This window comes from Natator depressus, chromosome 5 (assembly GCF_965152275.1).
Source record: "Natator depressus isolate rNatDep1 chromosome 5, rNatDep2.hap1, whole genome shotgun sequence".
NCBI classification, from domain to species: Eukaryota; Metazoa; Chordata; order Testudines; family Cheloniidae; genus Natator; species Natator depressus.
Window position 1 is genome coordinate 70,406,355 of NC_134238.1, and position 11,279 is coordinate 70,417,633.

The window sequence follows — 11,279 nt, forward strand, 5'->3', positions numbered from 1 at the left end:
TTTCATGTACTGTTGTATGTGGGATGCCTTGCATGATTCCAACTGTATGACTATGTTCATGGTGAGCTGTGTATTCTGAATGAAGTTATGGGGCAGTGGAGAATTGTCAGCCAATTTCAAGTTTAATGCCTTCCAGTAGGCTGAAAGGTGGTTGTTTGGGATCTTTTTAATACCAAACTCCCCAAGTGCGCTCAGACACCTCATCACTGCCACCAACTCCTTTACACCTCCACGATATAACCCATCACAATGCTCACACCAAATTTCTCTGCATCATTCAAACATACAATTCCACTCTGACTTCATACTTTCTCAAGTAGTAATAACATATTAAAGACTTTAAACATGTTTATAAAGAATGTTAATTTAGCTATAGTCGAAGTTAAGGTTGAGATCTGAGTGGGAGGTAGAGGAATTTGTGTGTTTACTGTGGTTTGTTATATGTTGGAAGTACAAGGGAGTTATGGTTTTGAAGAGTCTGTGTGTAATGTGGTGGTTGGTATTTATGTTGCCTTAATTGGCGATTGTGTTGATTCTAAGTGATTGTGTCAGGATTTTCACTTACAACCTTAACTCTTGTGTGTTAATTAAATGCAAGCGCACAGTTCATCTGTTTATTTTGAAGTCCCAAAACAGGTCACAATGCTCTTAAGAACAAAAGGTCTCGGTGAATATAAATGTGTATTGCTGATGTCCATGTTTCCTAAAGTCACCCTTGCCTTGCCAAGGTTCAGTCTGCAGGATGTGCTGCCACCTTGTAGAAGAAGGTGGGTAATCCCCCTCTAGAACAGATTTGCAAAGATCCAGTTTGGTCTCTTATAATTTCCAAACCATGCCAAATGTAGGTACTTATGGCTCTGCAGCATTCAGGGGAACTGTTCCCTGCCTGACAAAGAATCCTTTTGCTTGTGGCTGTGGGATTGCTATAAAGATCCCAGGAAGACCCAGCGAGAGCTTGTGAAATTGGCTCCTGTGCAGAGGGCCAGCCCAATGCTTATACACCAATTAACTATCTCTCAAACACTATTTTGAGATTTTTTATGGGATTTAAGTGATGCATAAGCTTTATGCTGGCTCTCTGCACAGAGACAAGTTTCAAATTCATAGAACATTCATAGAATAATAGAACATCAAAGTTGGAAGGGACCTCAGGAGGTCATCTAGTCCAATCCCCAGTTTTTTTGGCCCCAGATCCTTAAATGGCCCCCTCAAGGATTGAACTCATAACTCTGGGTTTAGAAGGCCAATGCTCAAACCACTGAGCTATCCCTCCCCCATCCAAAAATGTCTCTTTTTAAACAAGCTCCATCCACAACAAACTTTCCTTTGGTTTTCTTTTGCTTCTGCTTGAGACTCATTCTTGTTGCTGATGTCCTACCTCTGTAATGTATCCTTCCTTCAACAGTATTTGAGTGTATTTTGTTTAACATTCTAATTCTGGATTTAGTCTTGCTATGCAAAACTTATTTATTACTTGCGGTATTATATAAAATTTCTTTTGATTGCACCTTGTCAAGAGGAACTTTTTTCTTTTCTAGCATTTACTTAGGTCCAGTGTCTGTCTCCTTTGTCAGTATTATGATTTAATTGCAAAGGCAGTTACTGATGAGGCACTTAAGGAGATGCCAGAGGATAACTGAATTGATGCTTAAAAAGGCCATTTGGTTTCATTTGTGGTTATTTGTATCCTGTTCAAACATAGAATCATAGAAATGTGGGGCTGGAAGGGACCCCGAGAAGTCATCCAGTCCAGTTCCCTGTGCTGTGATAGGACAAAGTAAACCTAGACCATCCCTGACAGGTGTTTGTCCAACCAGGTTTTAAAAACCTCCAGTGAAGTTTTTCCTAATGTCTACCTTAAATCTCCTTTGCTGTGGATTAAGCCCAGTACTTCTTGTCCTACCTTCAGTGGACATGGAGAACAATTGATCACTGTCCTCATTATAACATCCCTTAACATATTTGAAGACAGCAGGTCCCCCCCTCCCCTCAGTCTTCTTTTCTCAAGACTAAACTTGCCCAGTTTTTTAAATCTTTCCTCATAGGTCAGGTTTTCTAAACCTTTTATTATTTTTGTACCTCCCTTCTAGACTATCTCCAATTTGTCCCCATCTTTCCTAAAGTGTGGCACTCAGAATTGGACACAGTACTCCAGCTGGGGCCTCACCAGCGCTAAATAGAGCGGGACAATTACCTCCTATGTCTTACATACTGCACTCCCGCTAATACACCCCAGAATGATATTTATCCTTTTTCATAGTTGAATTACATTGTTGACTCATATTCAATTTGTGTTCCACTATAACCCCCACAGATCCCTTTGAGCAGTACTAGCTATTTATTTACCATTTTGTAGTTGTGTGTTTGATTTTTCCTTCTGAAGTGAAGTACTTTGCATGTGTCTTTACTGAATTTTGTCTTGTTGACTTCAGACCAATTCTCCAATTTGTCAAGGTGGTTTTGAATTCTTATGCTGTCCTCCAAAGTGCTTGTAACCCCTCCGAGTGTGGTGTCGTCTGAAAATTTTATAAGCATACTCTCCACTCCATTATCCAAGTCATTAATGAAAATATTGAATAATACTGGACCCAGGACTGACACCTGCAGTACCCACTAGATATGCCCTCCGAGTCTGACAGAGAACCATTGATAACTACACTCTGACTACAGTCCTGCAACCAGTTGTGCCCTCCCCCTTATAGTAATTTCATCTAGACTATATTTCTCTAGTTTGCTTATGAGAATGTCACGTGGGACTGTCTCAAAAGCCTTACTAAAATCAATATATATCACATCATCTGCTTTCCTACTATCCACTAGGCTAGTAAGCCTGTTGAAGAAGGAAATTAGGTTGGTTTGCCATGATTCATTCTTGACAAATCCATGTTGGCTATTCCTTATAACTGCTGTCCTCCAGGTGCTTATTCAATAATTTGTTCCAGTATTTTTCCAGGTTTTGAAGTTAAGCTGACTGGTCTATAGTTCCCTGGATTCTCTTTAATCCTTTCTTTAAAGATAGGTACTATGTTTCCCTTTCTCCAGTCTTATGGGACCTCCTCACCTGTCCTCTAGCAGTTCTCAAAGATAATTTATAACAGTTCTGAAATTGTTTCAGCTACTTCCTTAAGTACCATAGGATGAATTTCATCAGGCCCGGCCGACTCGAATACATCTAAATATTCTTTAACCTGTTCTTTCCCTGCTTTGGCCTGCATTCCTTCCCCCATGTTGTTAATATTAATTGTGTTGTGTATCAGTTCACAATTAACCTTTAGAGAACACTGATGCAAAATAGGCATTAAATACCTCCGTTTTCTTGATGTCATCAGTTATTAGCGCTCCATCCCCACTAAGTAGATGGAGAAAAGCCCATTAAGTTGTAAAGTTACTTAATCAAGAAATATCATTCACAGGTAAGAAAAGCTGTCTGTTCTCCTGCAGATTTTATAAGATTCATAAGAGGAAACCTTTCTCCAGCAGAGCATATAAATGCAACAAGCATTCTTCAGCATTTATAAGTAAGGTGAAGATTTAGTCATGGGTATTCTTAGTAAAAGTCATGGATAAGTCATGGGCAATAAACAAAAATTCACGGCCCTGTGACCTGTCCATGACTTGTACTATATACCCCTGACTAAATCTTGGGTGTTCTGGGGGGCTCCAGGGGTGCAGTTACTGCTCTGGAGGGGAGGCTCTGGGGCACTCGCTGGTGCTGGGGGTGGGCTCCAGGGCACCCGCTGGGTTGGGGGCTTCACAGTGCCTGCTGGTGTGTGTGTGGCGGGGGGAGGGAGTGCGGCCAGGGACCGCCGCAGCCATGGGGCAGCCTGGGATCGCCACTGCTGCTGCTGGCAGGGGAAGGCTCCACTGGCCCAGGACCACCGCTGCTGCTGCTGGCATGAGGGAGCCTGGGACCGCTGCCAGGGGTGGGAGGGCTCAGCCTGGGGCCGGTGCAGCTGGCCCCAGGACCGCCCAAGCAGCTCGGGTGGCCCTGGGGTCAGTCACAGCTGCTGGTTGCAGAAGTCACGGAGGTCCCAGAAAGTCACAGAATCTGTGACTTCCATGACAGACTCTGAGCCTTATTTATAAGTTGTGCAGAAGGGAGCCTATTTCATCCTGATATTTTTAAGCACAATACAGTCTCGATTAACTAAACCTCCTCCTCTGCACAATGGACATCTCTCATCAAAGAGCGGTGCTGGGGCTGGGAACCTGTCACTTGCACTCCACAAGACTGCGTGGATAAAAATCAATTTAAAGCAGATTTTTTTATTTACATTAAATACAGGTCTATATTTTTAAAATAAACCTATTTAAAATTAAATGTGATATTAACAACCTACATTAAGGCCTAAACATATCCATTAAAATCATTTAAATTAATTACAAAAAATGTTAAGCAGTATATAGTTGCTGCCAAGTCCAAAATCAAACCACTGATGGAAGTCACTGGCTAAGTGTTTGGAACTAGAGTTTGCTGAAGTGCTAAACCACCTTTTGACCAGAATAGTTTGGTCAAAGTTTAAAAAAAAATCAATGGGGAGTTGAAAAAAGTAAGAGAATTTGTTTTCCTCTTCCAATTTATGAACAAAAACTAGATGTGAGAAGAGATCCACTAGTTTTAGAATCATGAAGGATAAAGTGATCAGAAATAATCAGTTCAATTTCCTAATTACAGATTATACTTTTTGTTTAATCAGTTAATTTTAAATGCAAAATACGTTTTGATCAACTTTTTTCTTACATTTTCAGCTCATTTAAGGTAGTTCTTATTTTACTTTTATAAAATGTTGGCTTTGTGCATTTTAATTGAATCTGAAGTTCCAAATAGAGTGTGATACAAATCACAAGTAAAAAGTTAATCCCCATCTAGTAAATTAGAAAATGGTAAATGATCTATTTCTTAAACAAAAAAATGTAAAAATTACGAATCTGAATAAATATAAGTTAAGCTATATAATTGCTTAAATAACTATAGATAAAGTGTATTTTCCTGGTTAGCAAAAAGAAACACCAACTTTAGTGAAAAGGCTATATTTCGTTGCAAATAAACATGTTTTAATGATTACCAGCCAATGTGAATCAACTTTTCTTTAGGAAAATGACTGAAGTACAAATGCAAAACAATGTAAAGCAATAATTTAAATCATTATTGCTTTAAATTGTTTTGCATTTGTACTTTATTATTGTTGCTAATTTAAATTCATTAGAATTGGCTATATAAATTGCTTTGATTTACATCAGTTCACCCTGCCACAGGAAAAAAAGATTATAAACTCTGCACATACAATCTCTTCTGCAAAAAGAACAGGAGGACTTGTGGCACCTTAGAGATTAACAAATTTATTTGAGCATAAGCTTTCTTGAGCTACAGCTCACTTCTGTTCATATTCGGTTCTGCATATACGCTCCAATGGAGCATTTAAACGCCAAAGACACTCTCCTGTTGAGTTAATAAAATCAAGTTTTCTAGCCTCTGAGACTCTTTGGTCAGAGCCAAGTGGGAAGAAAAATACATAGAATCATAGAATATCAGGGTGAGAAGGAACCTCAGGAGGTCATCTAATCCAACCCCCTGTGCAAAGCAGGACCAATCCCCAATTTTTTCCCCAGATCCCTAAATGGCGCCCTCAAGGATTGAACTCATAAACTGGGGAATTTTGTTTTTATATAAAAAAAAGGAAATTTACAGATAAATAATTTCAATAAATTAGTTAATTTTGTAAATGTTCATAAATAGCATATGGAAAAATCTATTAAAAGGCTGCAGTTTAAATTCTAAATTAAGTTTACATTTAAATTAAGTTTACATTTAAAATCACCATCTGACAGTATGGAAATGCAGTTAAGGTACCCAGAGCAGCCTAAATTCTTCCCCGTAGCCTGACAACTTGCACTACTTCTGTAAGATACGGTCCTGTAAATACAAGTTTATACTTGAATTGTACATAAGTTTCTAAATTTCATACTCACTTGTGCATATTTTCCAGACTCTTACAAAGTTCTGTGGACACAGATCCTGAGGTTTGGCCATACTGCACATGGCACAACTTGCAGGGAAGATGCAAAGATAAGAGTAAAGTGCACCTTTGCCCTCTCCCAATCCTAAACCAATTCTGTGCTTGTTTTGGTTCCCCAGCATAAATTAAAGCAGTATGAGACAAGATAAAAATAGCAGGGAATGAGAATGGTCGTGCAAGAGCCCCTATTAATTTTCAAAGGATCCGCCTTGTACTAGATCACTGCTTTTGTAGCCAGTTAAACTAGGATTTGAAGGAGAATCCATTGGCAGTCTGGTGCAAACTGGCCACACCATACCCCAGTGATCCATTGTGTACAAATTTCCACTTTATAAATTACTTCTCTATGTAAATTAGTTAAGGTTTAAGCCAATCAAGCCTGTTTCCAGATACTTTTAGTTCTGAAGATTGTATACCGATTCAAGGTAAATATTTGATTCTTTGTCACTGTAGGGGCCAGGACTTACACAGTAAAACAAGCTAAGTATAATGTAGCTTTTGAAAATTCTAGGGCTATTCCTAGGCTATTTATGGGGAGGAGATGTGGTACAGAGATTGATTTTAGGACTCCACTGTACTGGTGGACAGTGGAAGGTTTTCTGTTGTGTTATGATAAAGATGAGATGTGTAAACATTGTTTCCTGAATTGTAGAAGTGGGAAGGGTATGGGACAGAGCTTTGGCGTGTATGTGTAAAATAAGAGACAAGAGTTTTGTGTAACTGGCTTGTCAAGGTGGGGAGAATTGGAGGAGAGTCTGTGGAGGTGAAATAGACGCTTACTCAATTTGGGAGGCTGATGTGTATAGTGTTTTGAGTGGGACACAGTGGAAGGATATAGCTCAGTGTCCCACTAAAGTTGTATTACATGCAGGTGTAAGTGCTTCATGCATCTGGGTGGAGCATATGCAGGGATGCACAAGGTATCTTACCTCTTGCATTCACACACATTTTCTGTATAAGACATTTCTGTAATGCTCATCACTGAAGTACCTCAGAACTGAATGCAGTAAATTATATCTGTATGAGATTGTCCATAGTAGCTGAAAAGCTTACATTTAGAACCCTAAAGTTCTGGACAAAATCCACTTCTGTGCAGATGGCAAGCACAAATAGTCTGCACGAGGGGTTCTCAAACTGGGGGTTGGGACCCCTTCAGGGGGTTGTGAGCTTATTACATGGGGGGTCGTGATCTGTCAGCCTCCACCCCAAACCCCACTTTGCATCCAGCATTTACAATGGTGTAAATATATTTAAAAGTGTTTTTAATTTCTAAGGGGGGGGGGTCGCATTCAGAGGCTTGCTATATGAAAGGGGTCACCAATACAAAAGTTTGAGAACCACTGGTCTACACAATACTTAAGTCCCTATCCAAGCCCTCAAAATAGGACCAGAGAGGGACTTTTAGAACATGGACCTTGTTACCATGATACACAAGTGAAATTCACTCTGTGAAATTTATTTTGACTTTATACTACAATCTCCATAATACCAGTTTGTAAGCAGTCAACATTTTACAAGCCAATTAGCAACATAGAGTAAGATGTCATTTATTGTTGCATACCTGTCTACCCCTGCATATTCTGTACTGCAGAGTTTCAGTCCTGTCACTTTACATTATTATAATGACAACACTTGCCCGCTTTTTTGACTGTATCTCCCATCTTCGGTCAATGTCCGCATTATCTTCCCCTCATTTTTTGTATAAAGTTCAAGCTTCTGCTCATTTCAAATCACTCTCACCCATTCGGCCTAGATCTACACGAGCATTTTTTTCCTTTACGCTCAAGATTTTCCCAAATACTCCATTTAACGACTTTGTCCACTTCCAACTTAGTCATTATTTGATGCAGCACTTCGAACAGCTTCTCAGTTAATATCTCCAGCTCCTACCTCTTTTCTTTTAGTCCCACCCACTGCCCATTCTGTGAAGCACTGCAACTCTCAAGATCATGGGTGAAATCCTGGCCCCATTGAAGTAAATGGCAAAACTTTAATGGGGCCAGGATTTCACCCAACGTATCAATCCTATGTGATTTATATTATATATTTTGGAGAAGCTCAGGCACGAGCCTTCCTGAAAATATTACCCCCTTTTTTAATAATGTCATTGTTTAAATTTTATAAGCATTTAAAATGAAACAGAATTAAGAAGTCATATAGCTCACTAGAATCTTGACTACTGTATTTTTCCCCTTCCTGATGTCTTTAATAGTGACAAAACAATGCATGCCTGGCTGAGTGGGTGGCTAACTCTGTGCTGACATTGGGTACTACAAGCAAATTTTAAAGAATCCTCAATTGAAATACATGCTTTATATATTGCAGAGTTACCACTTCATTCTTCTCAGTGCCCTATCACTTCCACATCTAGCATTATGTAGACATGACACACAGTAATTTCATGAGTCTATACAAGTCTCTGCAACCTGCATATCCTTGGTGTAAAGACAAGGAATTAATTAGGAATTTTGTAAGTTTGCTTAATATTCAGGCATATGTAGGTACAGTATGCAAGAGCAATCACATCTTAGCTTCATATTGCTTTTAAAAAGATGCATAAGCCATCAGGTTTTGAACTTCACTGCTTAATTGTTGAGTTTCTGATGTTAGGGGCACTGGACAGTTGGAGAATGCATATTGCTGTAGTGTGCCTGATCTAGTGTCTTTTGTGACCTACTTTTGACTCTGACTTCTGCAGGCCATAAATATGCAGAATTCAAGATATGAATAGATTACTTTTGACACTAGAACAAGTGCAGTGACTGTGGATGCCATATACTCAGTGAAGTCATTTTGTAAGAATGGTGGGAATTAAATTGACACGCTTGTATGAACGATTCACCCCAGGCACTTAGTTTCAGGAAATCCTGAACCCTGGCACCAATAAGTTAGAATGCTGCATAATAATGGAAGCCAGCTGACCTGTAGAAAAGCTGAGATGCTAGCCCTGGTGGGGTAGGTCATGTGCAGAATATAATTCAGTTTACAAGTAAACAAACTCAGTAATATTTGTTTAGAGAAAGTTGTCATTTTTATTTGTTTTCCAACTGAAATGCTCATGACACATTTAATCTCTGTACCATTAATACACATTCAAATTTTCATATAGGAAATACAGCTTTCAGTGATGTTTTAAAGACATGCAGAAAGACAACTCCTTAATGCTCTTTATGCTTTTGTTAATATGCTATGTTAATTCCAGCATTCAAAGGAAAAAACAAGTGTGTAAACTACCAAATGCTACAGCATAAAACAGACAGTTTGACAAAAGTGTGGCTTAATTTGAAAGTGTTGGAGTACTGCAATAAACTGATCTTTTACAAAGACATCAGGTTTATTTCTTTCCTACTTGCCTTATATACATATTGAATGGGAGAAGGACAGGACAGAACAGAACCCTGCAGCCCTTACATGCCACACTCCTCACCTCTGATGAACAATGGTCCATAATTATCTACTGGGCCCTCTCAAACAAACAGGAGCTAAACCAATCCGAAATGTTTCCAAGTGCTCTTGCTAGGGACCATAATCACATCAATATCTCATGATCAGCTGTATCAAAGGTACCCGATAGATCCAATAGAATCAGTATGGACATTTTATTTTCATCTACTACTAAAAGGATGTTATCAACTAATGCGCTCTTAGTCCCATAGTTAGAGCAAAACAACAAACCGACCTACGGGAAATAAACCAGAAGATGCTAGAGCTACTTTACCACTTTCTTGATAAATCTCTCAATTTTAACACAGGCCAATAGTGGGCTATAGCATTAAGCAATTTTTTTAAGTAGTGGTTCTTCCAAAGCCTCTCTGTGAACATCAACTTCTCCCCTCATGTAAACTCCAATTCAGAAAAGCACCTAAATGCTTGGAGTGTATGTACTTCTCAGCCACACAGCTTTTTTCCTCTTTCATTTCACACACATAGCTCAAACAAGTTTACTTTACAACATTTCCTAACTCCATGCACACAGAGAAATATTTAAAGAAACACTATCAAACTGAATTTTTTTAAAATTGCAATTTTCTACTAGAGCATCACATCAATATATCCAGAGGTTTCTTAACTTTTTTTTAAGAGCTCTTCTGACATCCTGTTTGCTTAAGTCTTTAAGTTAGCTTCTTCCTAATTGACTACATAAAGTCCTACCAAATGCACAAAATAGACAAGAAACAGTTTTGCCAACTTTTTTTTATAGTAAGCTTAGATGGGTATGTAACAATAGAAGGTACACAATTTTCAAACAAAGTCTGACTTTCACATTGATATATTTTCCAGAATCTCCTTTTCCCTTCCTTCTAAAAACAAAAAATCAAGCTTCCCCCTGCGGAAGCCAACTTTTTCCTTTTCCTGCTGGTTGCTCTAGTGTATAATAGTCCAAGCATTTGAAAAAAGCTACTTTGGCCTGTGTGCAGTCAAGCGTGTTTTCTGAATGTTGAGATTTTAAATTTGTATATGAGGAATAGAATAGGAATCCTTCTACTATAACATTAAAGAACCAACATTTCCATATTCTATCAACAGTAGGGTGACCACACGTCCTGTTTTGGCTGGCAAAGACCAAACTGGACAAATGCAGTTTTGCCAAAAAAGCGGGGTGCGACCCCCCTACCAGGGCATTGAGGAATGTGCGAGAGGGGGGCTAGTGGCAATGCCAGCCATGGGCCCCTGGAGAGTGGCTCAGCCGGGCCAGCCGTGCGTGGGTGGGCAGCAGGGGGACTTCAGTTGGCCCCATGTGTCGGGGGAAGGAGGAAAGGGGACCTCTGGCCAGCCCCGGGCAGGTGGCTTGGGTTGGCCTAGCACATGGGGGAGGAAGGAGGAGTGAGGGCCTCGGGCCAGCCCGGTGTGGGAAGGAGGCAGGAAGGGCTGGGCTTGCATGTTGCGGGAGGGCCCTCCAGCTGGCCCCAAGTGGTGTCCCGTTCTCCCTTTGGGAAAATATGGTCACCCTAATCAACAGCCAACCCAGGTGAGGGAATTCTTCTTTCTTCTGCTTGCCTCTCAGTACAGCCCTAACAGCTCTTCAACATCTCTTACCCTAGTGGGTTTTATAAAAGCCTTTTTAATCTGTACACCACCATCCATAAGTGGAAGCTTCTGATCACAAAACATGAATTTAAAAGGAAAAGTATGACTATCGTAGAACTCTACAGAATAAGATTAATATTTTATTAATACATTTAGTTTAATAATAGTTAATAATTAATACGTTTAGTTTAAAATACTTCACTATTAGTCATTTGGAGCCTGATCCAAAGCCCA